This window comes from Puma concolor, chromosome E3 (genome assembly GCF_028749965.1).
Source record: "Puma concolor isolate L17-30 chromosome E3, mPumCon1.1.hap2, whole genome shotgun sequence".
Lineage (NCBI taxonomy): Eukaryota > Metazoa > Chordata > Mammalia > Carnivora > Felidae > Puma > Puma concolor.
The window spans coordinates 6,082,853-6,098,530 of record NC_141682.1 but is presented as its reverse complement, the minus strand read 5'-3'; the positions used below and the strand labels follow the sequence as shown (position 1 = coordinate 6,098,530).

At 51.0% G+C, this 15,678-nt stretch overlaps 1 long non-coding RNA gene across 2 annotated transcripts; it reads left to right on the top strand.

The window, feature by feature from the left end:
- LOC147572901 (uncharacterized) lies at nucleotides 1-5,297 on the top strand. Of its 2 annotated transcripts, XR_015245435.1 has the most exons (6): nucleotides 2-444; nucleotides 523-773; nucleotides 1,579-1,776; nucleotides 3,826-4,047; nucleotides 4,143-4,681; nucleotides 5,046-5,297. It is a non-coding gene; the product is annotated as an uncharacterized LOC147572901 (long non-coding RNA). The 2 variants fall into 2 exon arrangements; XR_015245434.1 differs by having other exon boundaries at nucleotides 1-444; nucleotides 3,826-4,681.
- Nucleotides 5,298-15,678: the final 10,381 nt, after the last annotated feature.

The following is a 15,678-nucleotide window of genomic DNA, read 5'->3' as shown; positions in this document are numbered from 1 at the left end:
CTCGGACCCACGAACCATGAGATCGTGACCTGAGCCGAAGTCAGACACTCAACCGACTGAGCCACCCAGGCGCCCCAGCTCCTGGGTGTTTCTTGCTGTCAGGCCTGAAGAAGGCATCGGGCCATCCCCGCTCCCAGATTTCTGAAAAACCCCTGAGTGGTGCGTCTGTGAAATACCAGGGCGTAGGAGGTCAGACCACCCAGAAATGCCACTCTGACCCACCCTACCACCCTGTTCAGTTGTTGGAGACCTCATACCTCCCTCCAGCCCCAGCTGCCTCTGAGGGGATTGCTGACCACCCCACCCCCTACGAGACTTGTTGGGCTGCCTCGAAGGCTTGGGCCCACCCGCGTGACTTCTGCAGGCCTGCCTGGTGCTCAGCACACATCCTCTTCACTGATCCTGGAGGCTGCTGAAAGGAGCTCTTTTCCATCCTCGACTCTGGTGAGTGCCACCGTGAGAATCGGGAGACCCTCGTTTTGTAAGGAAATCTAATGTATTCACAGCAATTCTTGCCTCCAGGAAGTTCTCATACACACCCGGCCCACCGTGCCTGGATCTCCAAATTTTGTTCAAATTTCGTTCAACTGCCCACGATGGGGCAGGGGGGAGCCCATAGTGACTCATTTTCCCCATCTGCTGAGATGGCCTTTGACAAATGAAGCCCAGCCAGATGCTCCTGTGGGACCGAGAGACTGTCCACCTCCGAAGCGAGACCTTGGCTTCCAGGCCAGGAACACCTCCCATGTGGATCTTCAGACTCTCATCCACCAGTGCGTCTCTGCCTGCCCCCCGCCCATCCCCGTGAGGACTCAGGACGTCCCCAAGCCCTTCCTCCTGCTCTCCACATGCCATGTCCTCATGCCCCTGCTGACAGCTTACCCTGAGCTCACAGTGTGAGATCCCCCTACGGCAAACTCACCACAACCGACACATCGCAGGAGACCTTAGGGACAGAGTGAGGCTCCCATTCTCCATTGGGAAACAACTCTAAGTTCTTCACGAATGGGTACCTCTTTATTTATTTATTTTTATTTATTTATTTTTCAGAGAGAGACAGTGAGCAAATGGGGGAGAGGGACAGAGAGAGAGAGAGAGAGGGAGAGAGCAAATCTCAAGCAGATTCCATGCTCAGTGCAGAGCTCGATGCGGGGTTCGATCCCATGACCCTGAGATCATGACCTGAGTGGAAATCAAGAGCCGACCGACCGAGCCACCCAGGCCCCCCACGAATGGGATACCTCTTAAGGCAAGGCTGAAAATTACTTCCCAGCCCTTAACGTCACGAAGCTTTTAGACTTCCTTGGTTTAATGAATTTATATGGAAATCTGGCCCTCCAAATCTGTGCCTCCTCCTAAAAATAGTAATTCCGATCTCAGTGTGTTTTTCACAACATCGCCCCTTTGACACTAGCGGTATTCTAAGCTTCACGAATTCCTTTGGGAACATGACATTCGACGGTGAGGTGGTATGTGTGTGCCCACCATCATGCCTGACACAAAATAAGCTCTCGGAAAATATTTTTTGGTTGAAAAAAGATGAAATAAGATATGGTGTTTGTTCTCTTGGCTCTGCAGCTACCGTGATGCAATTCTAACCACCTGGAGTGAGCACGGAGTCCACAGGGCAAGACTGCCCCCACGTCCGTCACCAGCCACAGGCTCAGGGACCCCCAGGCCACGTGCAATTCTGACCCACCGGCCACAAATCTGGAGGGGGTGGTTCATGACCCCCATCGGGTTTAGGAATTTGCTAGGATAACTCACAGAGCTCAGGTAAGTGCTATACTCCTGCTTATAGTGTTATTATAAGGGATACGGATCAGGACCAGTCAGATGAGGAGCCACGTCGGGCAAGGTGTGGGAGGGACTTGAATACTCGGCTTCCGCGCCCCCTCCCCTTGGAATCTGGGCAGGTCACCTTCTGGCACAACGGGAAGCTCTTTGCCCAGCCTTGCGTCTGGCGTGAACCAGATTCCTCTCTCATCTGGTTCAGAGATGGCCATTTTTTCACTGTGTCCTCACATGGCCAAAGGGGTGAGGGAGCTCTGTGGGGTCTCTTTTATAAGGACACCATCACGTTCACGGAGGCTCCACCCTCAAGACCCTGTCACCTCCCAAAGGCCCCACTTCCTTAAACCATCACATTGAGAATTAGGATCTCAGCATAGGAACTGGGGGGGCCACGAACATTCGGACCATAGCAAGCTGGTATCATTGGCCCAAGGCCCCAGTCTGCTAATCACATGGGTGTTCTCTCTGGCTCGGCCAGCCCCCATCCTGAGCCATTTCATTAACATAAACTCAGGTGTCATCCAAGGAGGCCATCATGAGTAACACACACTCCTATCAACTCAGAAAATCCCAAGAATTTAGAAGTTCCCTCCTGGGATGAGAACAAAGACCAGTCAGATTCTTTATGATACAATAGCTCAGATGCTGAGCGATTATGTATAATAGGGGGTGCACCTGAACGCAGCACCTGGATCTCAGATCCTGAGGGTAGCTCTCTAAATGCAGTCCAAGTCCATCTCGAGGCTCCAGGTGGCATCACCTTCAAAGAAACACACCCATTGCATAAAAACTATCAAAAGATATTCTGGGGCCCCTGGGCGGCTCAGTTGTTAAGCATCTGACTTTGGCTCAGGTCATGACCTCATGGTTCGTGAGTTCAAGCCCCACATTGAGTGAGCTCGAGCGCCATCCAGGTGAACACGAGCCCTGCTTCGGGTGAACTTGACCTTTGCTTTGGGTGAGCCCCACTTCTCTCTCTCTTTCTCTACCCCTCCTGGGATACTTTCTCTCTCTCTCTCTGTCCCTTGTGCCCTCTCTCTTTCTCTCTCTCAAAAAAAAAAAAAAAGGGTATTCTGATCTGGGGCGCCCCGGTGGCTCAGTCGGTCGAACATCTGACTCTTGATTTCAGCTCAGGTCATCATCCCAGGGTTGCGGGATCAAACCCTGTGCCCAGCTCTGCACTGAGCATGGAGCCTGCTTAGGATTCTCTCTCTCTCCCTCTGTCCCTCTCCCCCACTCTCTCTCTCTCTCTCTCCGTCTCAAATTAAAAAAAGAAAGATATTCTGATCTATGCTATGGCTCTTAAAGAATATTGCACATTGGTGTTCCCTCACGTGCCCTTCCCGTCTTTTGGCGCCTGGAACCCTCATCCCTGACAGCCTCCCCGGAGTTCCCGTGTCCTCCCCTGCCTCAGGAAACGAGCCGAGCTGCCAAAGACCGTGCCTCCAGCTTCATGAACGAGAAGAAGAAACTTTCCAGATGGTGATGTCAATGTAATGTTATGTGTCAGTTTGACTGGCCACGGGGTGCCCGGATGAAACGTGATTTCTGGGAGTATCTGTGAGGGTGTTTCTGGGTGAGATTCGCATTTGAAGGTGTGGACTCAGGAAAGAAGATGGCCCTCTCCCGTGTGGGTGGGCCTCATCTGATCCACTGAGGGCCCGAACAGAGCGGAAGACGGAGGAAAGAGGGATTTGCTACTTTTTTCCTGACTCACTGCTTGAGCTGGAATATCACTTCTCATTTGATCTTCTATACCATCCGCTTTTCTGGGCCTCCAGCGTGTGTAGATGGCAGTTAGTGGGACTTCTCAGCCTCCATGTCACATGAGCCACATCCTCATTATATAAATCTCCTTTGAGATAGGTAGGTAGGTAGGTAGGTAGATAGATAGATAGATAGATAGATCCTATTGGTTCTGTTTTTCTGGAGAACTCTACCTAATAAGCAAGCCTAACTTGGGTTTAAAGAAGACATTTGGTCCTGTCTCCTCTCTCCTCTGGTTGATTACAGCAATTTATGTTTGCATAGGGATCTGGAAGTCAAGGTGAGAAGCTCATTCAGTGTGAGCTTTACAACACCCTCGGACCATCCACAGAGCGAATGCTACTCTCTTCTGCTGTCATGAAGGAAAGACTTAGTGCATTGTGACCTGCCAGAAGTCACACAGCCAGCAGACCAGCCCACCCTCAGCCTGGGTCTTCTGATGCTGAGACCAGGGCGTTTCCAGAACACCACGCTGAGACTTCACAAGTAAAAACCCTGACCCAGAAACACCACAGGATCCTGTATTTATCTTTCGCTATTTACCAAAGTAGACGTTCTAGAGATCTTTTTTTTTTCCCCAGTGTAATTTGAAAGTTTGAACCAAAAGGGCTTCTGAGAAGCATTCAGTTGACAAGAAGCAGACAGCTCCTCCTCCTTCCCGCCCATTCGTCTGCTCCCTGAGCCCTCTGGACAACGGGAGAATTTAGTTTGAATGCCCGTTTCTAACAACTCGGTTTCCCAAGTTTCTGAGCAACCCAGGCACCCACTATTTGTCATCAAGAGGGTGACCACCGTGTCTGCCCAGCTTGGTCATGGACTGTGGCCTTCAGATGGGAGAAGATGCTTCCAGACTTTGCCTGGTCATTCTTCTCCACACCTTAACTCACCTGGAAACAGATGCAGCTAGAAGCATCTTTCTCTGCCCGGCGGTCTCCTCACAGATGTCTCCCGAAACATTTTTTCACCACACCTTTTTGCCTTCAAAAAGGGATCAACACACAGTCCCTGTCTGGGGAGCCGTGGTGCAGGGGAGTGTAGCAAGTTAAACCCAGTCTCCACCACTCACCGGGTAATCTTGGACGCGTTATTGGTCTCTCCCAGCTGTTTCTATGCCCACAAGGTAAAGGGCTTCTGTGCGACAGGGGACACGTCTGGGGGTCCTTCCCACTTGTTGATTTTCCTCAAGAAACCCTCCTGGGGGCAGACCCCACGCCCCAGCCTGCCACTGAATGACAGCACGCAGTGCCCCCAACAACCCTAGAAGTCCTCACCCCATTGGGACCCAGCCCTCCACTGAGCCGGCACCTGCCACACCACGTCACGGGCAGCCACCACTCCCGTGTCCAGCTCAGACCAAGGCGAGCAGAGAAACTACTCCCCTTGCCCGCCTCCTCCCATGGTGACTGAGGGAGCGTGGGAATGGTTCCCCGGTTGCTCAGGTTCCCAGTAATCCTACAAGCCACACTGTTGTGCTTAACTTCCAGACAGAGGAGGAGGAATGGTGTGTGTCCTCTCATCCCCAGTTCCCACCACCCCCACCCCTGCTCCCTGCCCCGAGCCGGGGATTCCAAGCAGAAAGCAGACCCCTTCGGGCGCCCAGCTGGGATCAATTCGGCAGAGCCACACAGAATGTGAGAAGCCAATCACTTCAAAGCCAGGTTTGCACAACTGTGTCCATTCTTCCTCCAAGAAATTTCACACCTTGACACCAAGGAGCCGGTGTTTAAGAAAGAGGAATTTAAGGTTAAGTAGCATTTTCTCTTTTTTCCAAGTTTATTATTTATTTTGAAAGAGAGTGAGAGAGCATGAGCAGGGGAGGTGCAGAGGGAGGGAGGGAGGGAGAGAGAGAGCAAATCCAAAGCAGAATCCACGCTGTCAGCGCAGACCCCCCATGTGGGGCTTGAACTCATGAACCGTGAGATCACGACCTGAGCCGAAATCAAGAGTCGGACACTTAACTGACTGAGCCACACAGGCGCCCCCAAATAGCATTTTCAACTGTGGAGGGGTACGTGAAAGAAAATCTGTGTGGCCAGTGGCCCCCTGAGATACGTGAAAGGGAGCCCCTTCCCCCAAAAAAGTGAACCTCTCATGACATTCAAACCCCAATTCACCTTATCTCAAGAGGACTCGTTTAAAGTGGGTCAGTGAAAATGGCACCTGCAACTACAGGTTAGCTTGCATTACCTGGCATACAGTGGTGCCCAATAAATGTTGGATGGATGGACGGATGGATGGATGAATGAATGAATGGATAGGTGGATGGGTGGACGGGTGAATGAATTATTCAATGCCCCCGTCACAAGCCAACATTCATTAAAGCCTTTCCATAATGATCTAGGTGTGGAAGAACTGTTTATGGAAAGGCAAGAACCCAATTTGCAAACCCTCCTGTTGGCTTCACAATAATTCATGCTCATCTGCGTCTAATAAAATATGGAAGCAATTTTACGGGAACATTTTGTGCTTTAGCGATTCATTTAACTATTTCCTCTGGGGGGCAAGTCATATATTCTCATCCAGATGTGTGGGGAGTTCCGTGAATAAATCTGCAAATATCAAGATGAGATGCTGCCCCCACCCCCACCCCTGGGAGCCTGAGTCTAACTAAATGGAAGCATAAACGTGGAGACCAACAGAAGCCATTCTGGCCTCCATTCCTCCTCACGGTGTCCAGGCCCAAAGCACCCCAGGCCCACCTGCTGCTGAAGTGGCCGGAAACTGATAGAGGAGCCGAGTGCCCAGGTCACTTTCCTCAAAGAACTTTCCTCGGTCTACTGGCAGTGCCTTGGAGAGATGAGCCGCTCTCCACCCCATCAGCCCCCAACTGAGACACCAGGAAGGACACTCAGGTGCCACAGTGGCCACCATTGGCCCTTCTGACACCACGTACGGCCCCATCACCGCGTCCCCTGTGTGAGCTGCCCCCAAGCCCCTTGCAGATTTAAGAACTTATGAATACAAATGAGTAACACCTGCCTGGAGCCGCCTATCAATCCGTTCACATCCTGATTTTCTGGGTCACCAATTTTTTTAATTAAACTTTTAATTTTGAGATAATTGTAGATTCACATGCAGTTGTAAGAAATAATATGGAGAGATCCCATGTCCCCTTTATTCCATTCTCCCCTCCTTCCTGCCTTATGGTAATATCTTGCAAAACCGTAGTGCAACACTGAGTTACCAATCTTCAAAAATGTAACATTGCATGCCTATTCTTAATGTACGATCAATCGATCAGAAGTGTATTTTCACCAGATCAAGACTCTTGACCCAACCCCTCACCCACTGCAAAACCTGCTTGATTTGACCACCCAATATTTGCCATTTTGGTAAAGGGCACTCCCAGCCCAGGAGAAAATTCGGAGTCTTCTCTCTCTCTTCTTTTCATTCCCCAACTCAAATCCAAACTAGCAGCCAGTCCTACGTGTATGGGCCAAAAAGTCCCGAATCCACCCACTCGTCACTCCACAAGGACCCTGCCATTAGCCACTGTCAATGCTCTTCAGCAGAACCAGCTACAGAGCTTGCAAGAGCCAGTGAAGAATGAACACCAGGAGCCCTTCGTTCAAAAATTATTAAGGATTTCAATATGGTGGCCACACAGTATTAAACCAAGTGCGAGGCCCCTCTCAGTGCAGAGCCCTGTGGACCACGCAGTTCCCACGGCCGTGAAGCCCATGCTGTCCTTCAAGCTGTGGCCACCGGGAGCACACTGTGGATGAAACAAAATCGGGTCTGTTAATTTTTTTTTTTTTTTTTAATTTTTTTTTTTTTCAACGTTTATTTATTTTTGGGACAGACAGAGACAGAGCATGAACGGGGGAGGAGCAGAGAGAGAGGGAGACACAGAATCGGAAACAGGCTCCAGGCTCTGAGCCATCAGCCCAGAGCCCGATGCGGGGCTCGAACTCATGGACCGCGAGATCATGACCTGGCTGAAGTCGGACGCTTAACCGACTGCGCCACCCAAGCGCCCCAACGGGTCTGTTAATTTGATGCAACAGGGTGAGCACACACTACCAGGAACCCTAGGCCATCTCAGTTAGGACCTACTACAGGATGGAGGTTTAGATTTGGTGTGGGGGTGGGGGCTCAAGAAAGCAAAGTTTGCTCTGGATTGGATGCTCTCAGGTGTCAGGGGTAATGCTGTGACTGGGCATCTTAATTATTCTTTTCTGGAAGATGACAGAGATGGAGCAAAGCTAGAGCTGATGTTGATTTAAAAAAAAAAGAGGGGGCACGCCTGGGTGGCTCAGTCGGTTAAGCGTCTGACTTCAGCTCAGGTCATGATCTTGCGGCTCGTGGGTTCGAGCCCCACATCGGGCTCTGTGCTGACAGCTGAAAGCCTGGAGCCTGCGTCTGATTCTGTCTCCCTCTCTCTCTCTCTGCCCTTCCCCTACTCACACTGTGTCTCTCTCAAAAATAAATACATGTTAAAAAAAATTATTTAAAAAAAAAAGAGTCACATTAGCCAGGACGGGGGATGTCTGGTTCATCTGGTGGTTTGGACCGTATCCACAGGTTGTCTATGTTCAGACATGATTTTAGAGAGGTCTCGTTGCTCTCTTGATCCAACTGTGGCCTTGCCTGAGGTTGCTTAAACTACCAGCAGCCTCTGCAGCGAGTTGAATTGCTCCCCCCACCTCCCCCACAAAAAGATATGTCCAAGTCCTAACCCCCGGTACCTGTGAATGCGACCTTATCCAGAGGCACTGTCTCTGCAGATATCATTAAGGATCTCAAGAGAGTTGCATTTCCGGTGGGCTCTACATCCGATGGCTGGTGTCCTAAGAAGAGAACACAGAGACACAGAGAGGGGACCATGTGAAGACAGAGACTGAAGAGGAACGACCACAGCCAAGGAAGAGCTGGAGCCATCAGAACCTCAAAGAGGCAAGGAAGGATCCTCCTCTAGAACTTTGGAGGGACCTCGGCTCTACCAACATCTTTTTTTTTTTTTAAGTTTATTTATTTTGAGAGAGTAAGAGCGCGTGTGTGAGCGGGGGAGGCACAGAGAGAGAGGAAAAGGGAGAATTCCCAGTAGACTCTGCACTGTCAGTGCAGCGGCCAGCACGGGGCTTGAACTCACAAACCGTGACACGATGACCTGAGCTGAAATCAAGAGTCAGACACTCGGCCGACTGAGCCCCCCAGGCGCCCCCGTTGATTTCAGAGTCCTGGCCTCCAGACCTCTGAGAGAGAATGCATTTCTGTTTTAAGTCATCAAGTTTGTGGTAATCTGTTGCTGCAGGCCTGGACGATGACTATAGTCTCTTATTGCAATTAGAAAAGACGTCGGCCTGCTAGACCCCCCGGGACCTGGGCCTGCCTCTCGCCATCCTCATGTGCACACTGCTTCTCCCGTGTCCCCCCACCCCCGGCTTCAGCCACGCCTTTCTCTTCATCCAACACACCGGCCCTTTGCACGTGCCGTCCCCACTGTCTGGAATCCACTGCTTTGCTTTTTCCCTGGCTGATCCTTGTCATTATTCAGATCTCCATGCAGGTACCCCTCCTCTGGAAGACCTTCCTTAGTGTCCTTGGTTAAAAGAACACAGTCCCCCACACACACCTGCCACTTGCTCTCCATCCTGTTGCGGGCTTACTTTTCCTCATGACCCTGCAATTCTCTTATTTATTTGTTCACATGTTTATGCTTTGTCTCCACCCTCCACGTGAAGCCTCCATGGGGTCAGGAGCATCTCTGCATGCCCAGCACCCAGAACAGCTTATTTTTATTGAACAAACGTAGGAGGCGGGCGCCTGGGTGGCTCAGTCGGTTAAGCATCCGACTTCGGCTCAGGTCATGATCTCGTGGTCCATGAGTTCGAGCCCTGCGTCAGGCTCTGTGCTGACAGCTCAGAGCCTGGAGCCTGCTTGGGTTCTGTGTCTCCCTCTCTCTCTGCCCCTCCCTCGCTCATGCTCTGTCTCTCAAAAAGTGAATAAAAACATTTTAAAAAAAATTTTTTTTAAGTCCTACAGCTCGTAAGTGATGGAGGCAGGATTGGAACCCAGATAGTCTGTCCCAGCCTCTGTGGGCTTAAACATCCTGCTTGACATACAGAAGACTTCAGGAAACGTCTAGGGGATGAGTGAATCTCCCTTCAAGAGTGGCCACGAGCCCTTTGCAGGTAACCTATCGGGTGGGAAGGAAAAGGGCCCAGGAAATTTCTCCCATACCTGTGTCTCAACTACCGAGCGGCCCCACTGTTCCTTCCAAGCCTCGGGGGACAAGTGAGGAAAAAACGAGTAGCATTGTGGAACGTTCTAGAACAACTCCAAGCCCCCCAAGTATGGGCTGCCTCCCGGGGTGTCCGGCGCCCCTCTGCCCCCAAGTCCCTCTCTCAGCCACCTCCCTCCCCACCTTGGCCTGAGCTCCTGAGGGAAGGGATCTAGTGTTAACAGTGGTCCCCATGCCAGGCACCTCGGTGCTCCCAGGAAACCTGATCTCTGTATTTTGCCTCCTGCCCAGCAAGCCCAGCAAGTCCCGGAACAGGCCGGCACCAGGCACCCACGGGGCTTCTGTGGCCTGGGCCTTAGCCCACCTTTCTCCAGCCACGGCTCTGGGGTGGGGGGAGGAGAAGGGTGCTGCCAGGAGGAGGAGGGAGGGGCCTTTCACTCGGTGCACTGGCACTTTCTGGCATGTTTCACATCATATCAGCATTCGTTCCATTGGTAAACAATCCCAGGAAGCAGAAATAAAGTGGGTGGATCAAGAAATAAATTTTTTAAAAAGGAGAGAGAGCCATAAGAAGGGAGCATTATCAGAAACGGGAATGTGCGCTCTGCCTGGGAAGAAAATGATAGGGGGGCAAGGTTGGAACCGAGCGAGCAAGGAAGCCGGAGGGAAGAAAATAAAGCTTTCACGGCAGCCAAGCCGGAGTCCCTTCCAGGAAGAGAAACTGCTCCCGGGGGCCCCCCCGGCCGGCGCCTCCACGGCCCTCAGCAATCCTTCCGGCTGCGAGCCTCGCGGTCACTGCCGGTTTATGATTCATAGGTCGGTGGTGATCTTTTATTTTCAGGTAAAAAAAAAAAAGAAGAAAGAAAAGAATAACTCTGGCAACCTCCCTTCCTCAGTGATGCCCTCAGTCCCTAGAATGCTGTAAACACAGTTTATGGCTGCAGCTTGGGTTTTTTTTGGTGGGGGGGGGGGTTGTTGTTTTTTGTTTTGTTTTGTTTTAAGTCTTGGGAGCTTCTGTCTCCTGTTGGCTGCTGGCTACCACGGAAGGTGAGGTCTCCAGCCGCCAGCAGGCCTCCCTCCCGAGGTGCCCGACGCAGCTCTGGTGACCTAATGGGAAGCATTTTCAGATAGATGATTCCATCTGCCTGGTCCACAGGAAAACTTCCTAGAAAAATATCTCCCAGCTTGTTCTGGATGTGAAAGAAGGTATTTCCCACATCACATAATTAGCACCCTCCACCCTCCGAGCAATCAGCATCCAGGAAAGAGAGTTCTGATTCATGAAACTTCCCTGGAGTTATAATTAGGGCTCTCTCCATCTCCTTTAAAATTGTATCTGTCCTGTACGTTACGCTTAACTATTCATCAAGCGGCTTCGCAAATATCATCTCGCCTGGCCTTCTCTTCAGTATTCTAGGGTGAAACTCGTTCACAAAGCCTTCCTAATGTACCCCAGATCCTCCAGGAGGAAGGGGCGAAGCGTCGGTCAGATTCCAGGCCTGTCTGGACCCATTGTGCAACGTCACTGTCACCAGAGGGCTCGCACGTTTCTAATGTCTCCTCTCTCCTTTGACCTCCCATCCTGAAGAACTGGGGAGTGACAGGACTCAGGCCTGGCCCCCTCCCATGCTGGGCTGGCCACCCTCTCTCTGCTTTTCTCTCAAGAGGCAGCCAGGCCCCCCACCCGGGCCAGATGGGTCCCAGGCACTGGGGGCTGATATGCTCTGTCTTGCTCTCTACTTCTCTGACCCCATCCTCCGGTGCTAATGGTTTTGAACAATTGGCCTTTGTCCCAAACCCCTGGACCTTAGGAAAGAGGGAGCTCCACGGGATCCAGCCCAGATCACTGGGATTTGGAACCCAAGTCAAGAGACATTTTCTTATTCAGGGACCATGTCAGGGAGGGGGAGGCTGACAAGGCCAGATGAGGGCGTTGCTGCATTTCCGGATGAGCCGACACATCCCCCGACACAGTCCATCAGGCCTCACGGCTGGGGAACCGCAAAGCTTGAGGCCAGCCCCCAGTGCCTCAGTCTGGGCTCCCCCAAAAGCAGAGCCTGTAACAAGGACCAAGTGCTGGTATTTCTCGGGGAAAGAGGGCTGAGGGAGCAAAGAGAATGGAACAGGTATCCTGGCTGGAATCGTGGGCTCCACAAAGAATTTAAAAGTCCTAACCCCCAGTAGCTCGAAATGTGGCCTTATTTGGAAATAGGGCGATTGCAGGTGTGATTCGTTAAGATGAGGTCACCCCGGAGGAGGGTGGGCTGCTCGCTACAATAACTAGGGTCCTTGTAAGAACACAGCCATGTGAAGACAGAGACGCACAGGGAGAAGGCTCTGTGACAACATAGGCAGAGGTTGGAGAGATGCAGCCAAAGCCAAGGACGGTCAGCCAGCACCGGGAGCTGCAGGCGAAGGAGGAAGGGAGGCTTCTGAGGGAGCACAGCCCGGCCGACACGTTGATCACGGACTTCTAGCTCCCAAACTGTAAGACAATACACTTCCGTTGTTTGAAGCCACCCAGTTTATGGCTCTTTGTTAGGGCAGCCCTCGGATACTGACAAGGCAGGGAAGAAGGAAAAGCTAATCACTGGTGATTACTCGGGTCACCACTAAAGGCCACCAGCGCTCAGTCCTCCCAGGACACCTGAGCAGCCATGGAGATGATGACTCACATTCATCTCTCCAAGACCAGGTACCGGGCATCCACACACTGGCTCCGGCGTCCAGCTGGGTGAATGTTGTCCCTAGGGGTAGCCCCGGCACATGGCAGGGCTGTCCCTGCGCATGGACTGAGCTCACGAGCCATCCATCAGGCTGCAGGTGACGTCAGAGGTGGATGAAGGGATACGGGGTGGAGCAGACACCAGGTTATGAGTCCTGACCCCATCATCCCTCCACAGCACTGCTTTTCTGCATGAGAGACAGGCCAAGTTCAAGGTGAAAACCGAAAGCCACCCACACAGGCTTACCATTAATGCATGCACTTTGGGACCTCTTATTTCAGATATACTCATGGATTAACTGTCAAAATTTTATCAGAGGGAAAAAGAAGGAAGAGGAGAAAGAAGAGGAAAGTCAATGTTGTCATTGTCATTTTACAGGTAAGGAACCTGGGGTGCAGAGAGGTTCAGTGATGTTTTCCTGGGCGGCACAGCTAATAAACATCCCCACACTAATTCATACTAAGCCCATCTGACTCCCGAAGCCCACAGTCTTGAACGCAGAGGAGTTTCCTCTTTAAAATGTAAGAACCCACTGTCACAAAGTACATCTGATCTTTTAAAGCGAGAACCGAGAATCGGGAAGGAAGCTGGTGGAAACATTGTCCATATTCATGATATGTGGTTAAAAAAAAAAAAAAGATTTATTTGTTCGTAGAAATTTCATAACGCTGGCCATTTAGGGGTCTGTGGGTCTAAAGCAAATGGGCACAGGTTCCCGACACTGATACCTTTACTCTTGCTTTGTAAACCAGGATGGAGATTTCTAATTTTTGCTCAAGAAATTTCAGGGTAACGTTAACTGCCATAATGAACAAGCTGTATCATGGCTCAAAAACAATGACTCCCCTTGGCAGTTCATGTCTTGTTTGCGTAGAGTCCAGAATGGGGGTCTGGGGTCATGGGTGGTGCTCCTCTATGTGGTGATTCTGTGGCCCAGAGGACTTCCATCTGTGGCTCCCCCGAGGTCACCATTCTTGTCTGCACCAACCCAACCCAACCCAAACCAACCCAAAGTACATCTGGTTCTGAATAGGGTGACCATATAGCATATCTCCCAAATCCAGACACTTTGGGAGTGAAAAGGGGTGTTATTAAGAATTAGGCCACGGGGCACCTGGGTGGCTCAGTCAATTGAGCGTCCGATCTCAACTCAGGTCATGATCTCGAGGTTTGAAAGTTCACAAGCCTCACATCGGGCTTGCTGCTGTCAGCCTGTCAGGGCAGAGCCCGCTTCGGATCCTCTGTCCCCCCTCTCTGTCCCTCCCCCACTTGTGCTCTCCCAAAAATAAATGTTAAGAAAAAAAAAAAAAAGAATTAGGCCAAGACAACAGGTGTAATGGAGTCTGCACAAACTGAGACATATGGTCTCCCTACCTCTTAACTACCTGGATCTGGAAATGACCCATCTCACTCCCCTTCACAAGGTATTATGATTATTTTGTGGGACAAATCACACCAAAACAGCGGCTTAAGAGACAACGGATCATTTTTTTGCTCGAAAATGCGGGGTAATCTGGGATCAGCTGGGTGGTTTTGCTCAGGGTCTTGCTGGGGGTGCAGTCGCGGGGCGGGGGCAGGAAGTGGGTCGTCGAGAAGGCTTGTGCCCCTTCGTGTCTGGTGCAGAGCTGGGAAGACGCCACGGGGCCACGTGAGCCTTTATCTCCATGCCATCTCTCCAGCACGACAGCGCCTGGACAGCCCAACTCATGCCAGGCGGCCCAGGGCTGCAAATAACACCTGTCGCAAGAGAGAGCCAGGCAGAAGCTGCGTCACCTTCTGTGTGCCAGCCTTGGAAGTCATATGACATTGTCTCTACTTCCTCTGCTGGGTGAGGCTGTCACAAAGACCTTCCCCCAGTTCAAGGGGAGAAACAAAGATTCCACTTCTTGATGAAAGAGCAGCAAAGAACGGAGGAGACCAGAAATAGCGTTGACATCATTGTTTGGAAATTACAACCTGTCACACGTGGTCCTACCAAAGTCTAAGGGGTGGGGCACTGCTAGGAAACAGAGATTGGCTGGGCAGTCTCAGGGGGGCTTATAAACAACAGAAACTCATTTCTCACCATTCTAGAGGCTGGGGCGATCCAAGATCACGGTGCCAGCCTGCTCTCTGGTTCTCAGACCCCATGATGCCTTCTCGCTGTGTCCTCGAGCAAGCTCTTTGGGGTCTTTTCTCTAAAGGCACTAATGCCGTTCATGAGGACTCCACCCTCATGACCTAACCACCTCCCAAAGGCCTCTCCTCCTCACGGCATCACCTCAGGGGTTAGGATTTCAACAGATGAATTTGAGCAAGAGGTGGGGGCACGGACATTCAGTCCATAGCACCAACCCAACTCTGAAGTCTGGAAGAGAGCAGTGTTGCAGCCCACACTGGCCGTCTTTGCCAAAGCGGCCCAGACAGGATGACCTAGGAAGGAGCAGGGGTGGGGCAGGTTAGCCTGGGCCCCAGAAGCACATTCTTCCATGGAGTCAGTCTGGGCAACGCCTGGCCTCCTATGGGATGAAGAACCCAAAAAAGCTACAGATGACGCCCTGCTCTGTCTGAGCTGAGTATTCTGTGTTAGCCAACACAAGGCTGGCAGCTGACGGTTAGCCCATTAGAAAGATTTTTTGAAGAAAAAAAAAAAACAACAATGATATTGTCGGTGGCTGGAAGTTATTATTAAATGAATCTCTTTGCAAATGAATCATGGGAACATTTTAAAATTTCACTTGAAAGGAAACCAACCATTTCTGCTTTCCAATTCTATTAGGATCCCATGGAATCCTGGCAAGGCTCGAAGTGTGCTTTTTCAGCACAAAGGCGTGCTAGACCGTAAGTTGAGAGAAACAGTTCCTAGAAGGTTCTAGAAGGACCCACTAAGTGCACATCCAGGAGTCCTCCTAGGCAGCTAGTCAGGGCTTTTTATCCAGCCTCAGCATATGGCAGTCACTTATCATCCGTGTCTGCTCCTTTGAAGGCCAAATCACATCTTGTCTCACTTAGCAGACATGGTTTCTGTGATGGTTAACGTTATGTATCAACCTGACTGGATCACAGGTAAGATTATAGATACAGATATAGATATAGATATAGGTATAGGTATAGGTATAGGTATAGGTATAGATAGATATACAGATATATAGATAGGGATAGGGATATAGATACAGATATCGCCTACCTGCTCTGGTTCTCTGGAGAACCTGACTAATATAGTTTCCT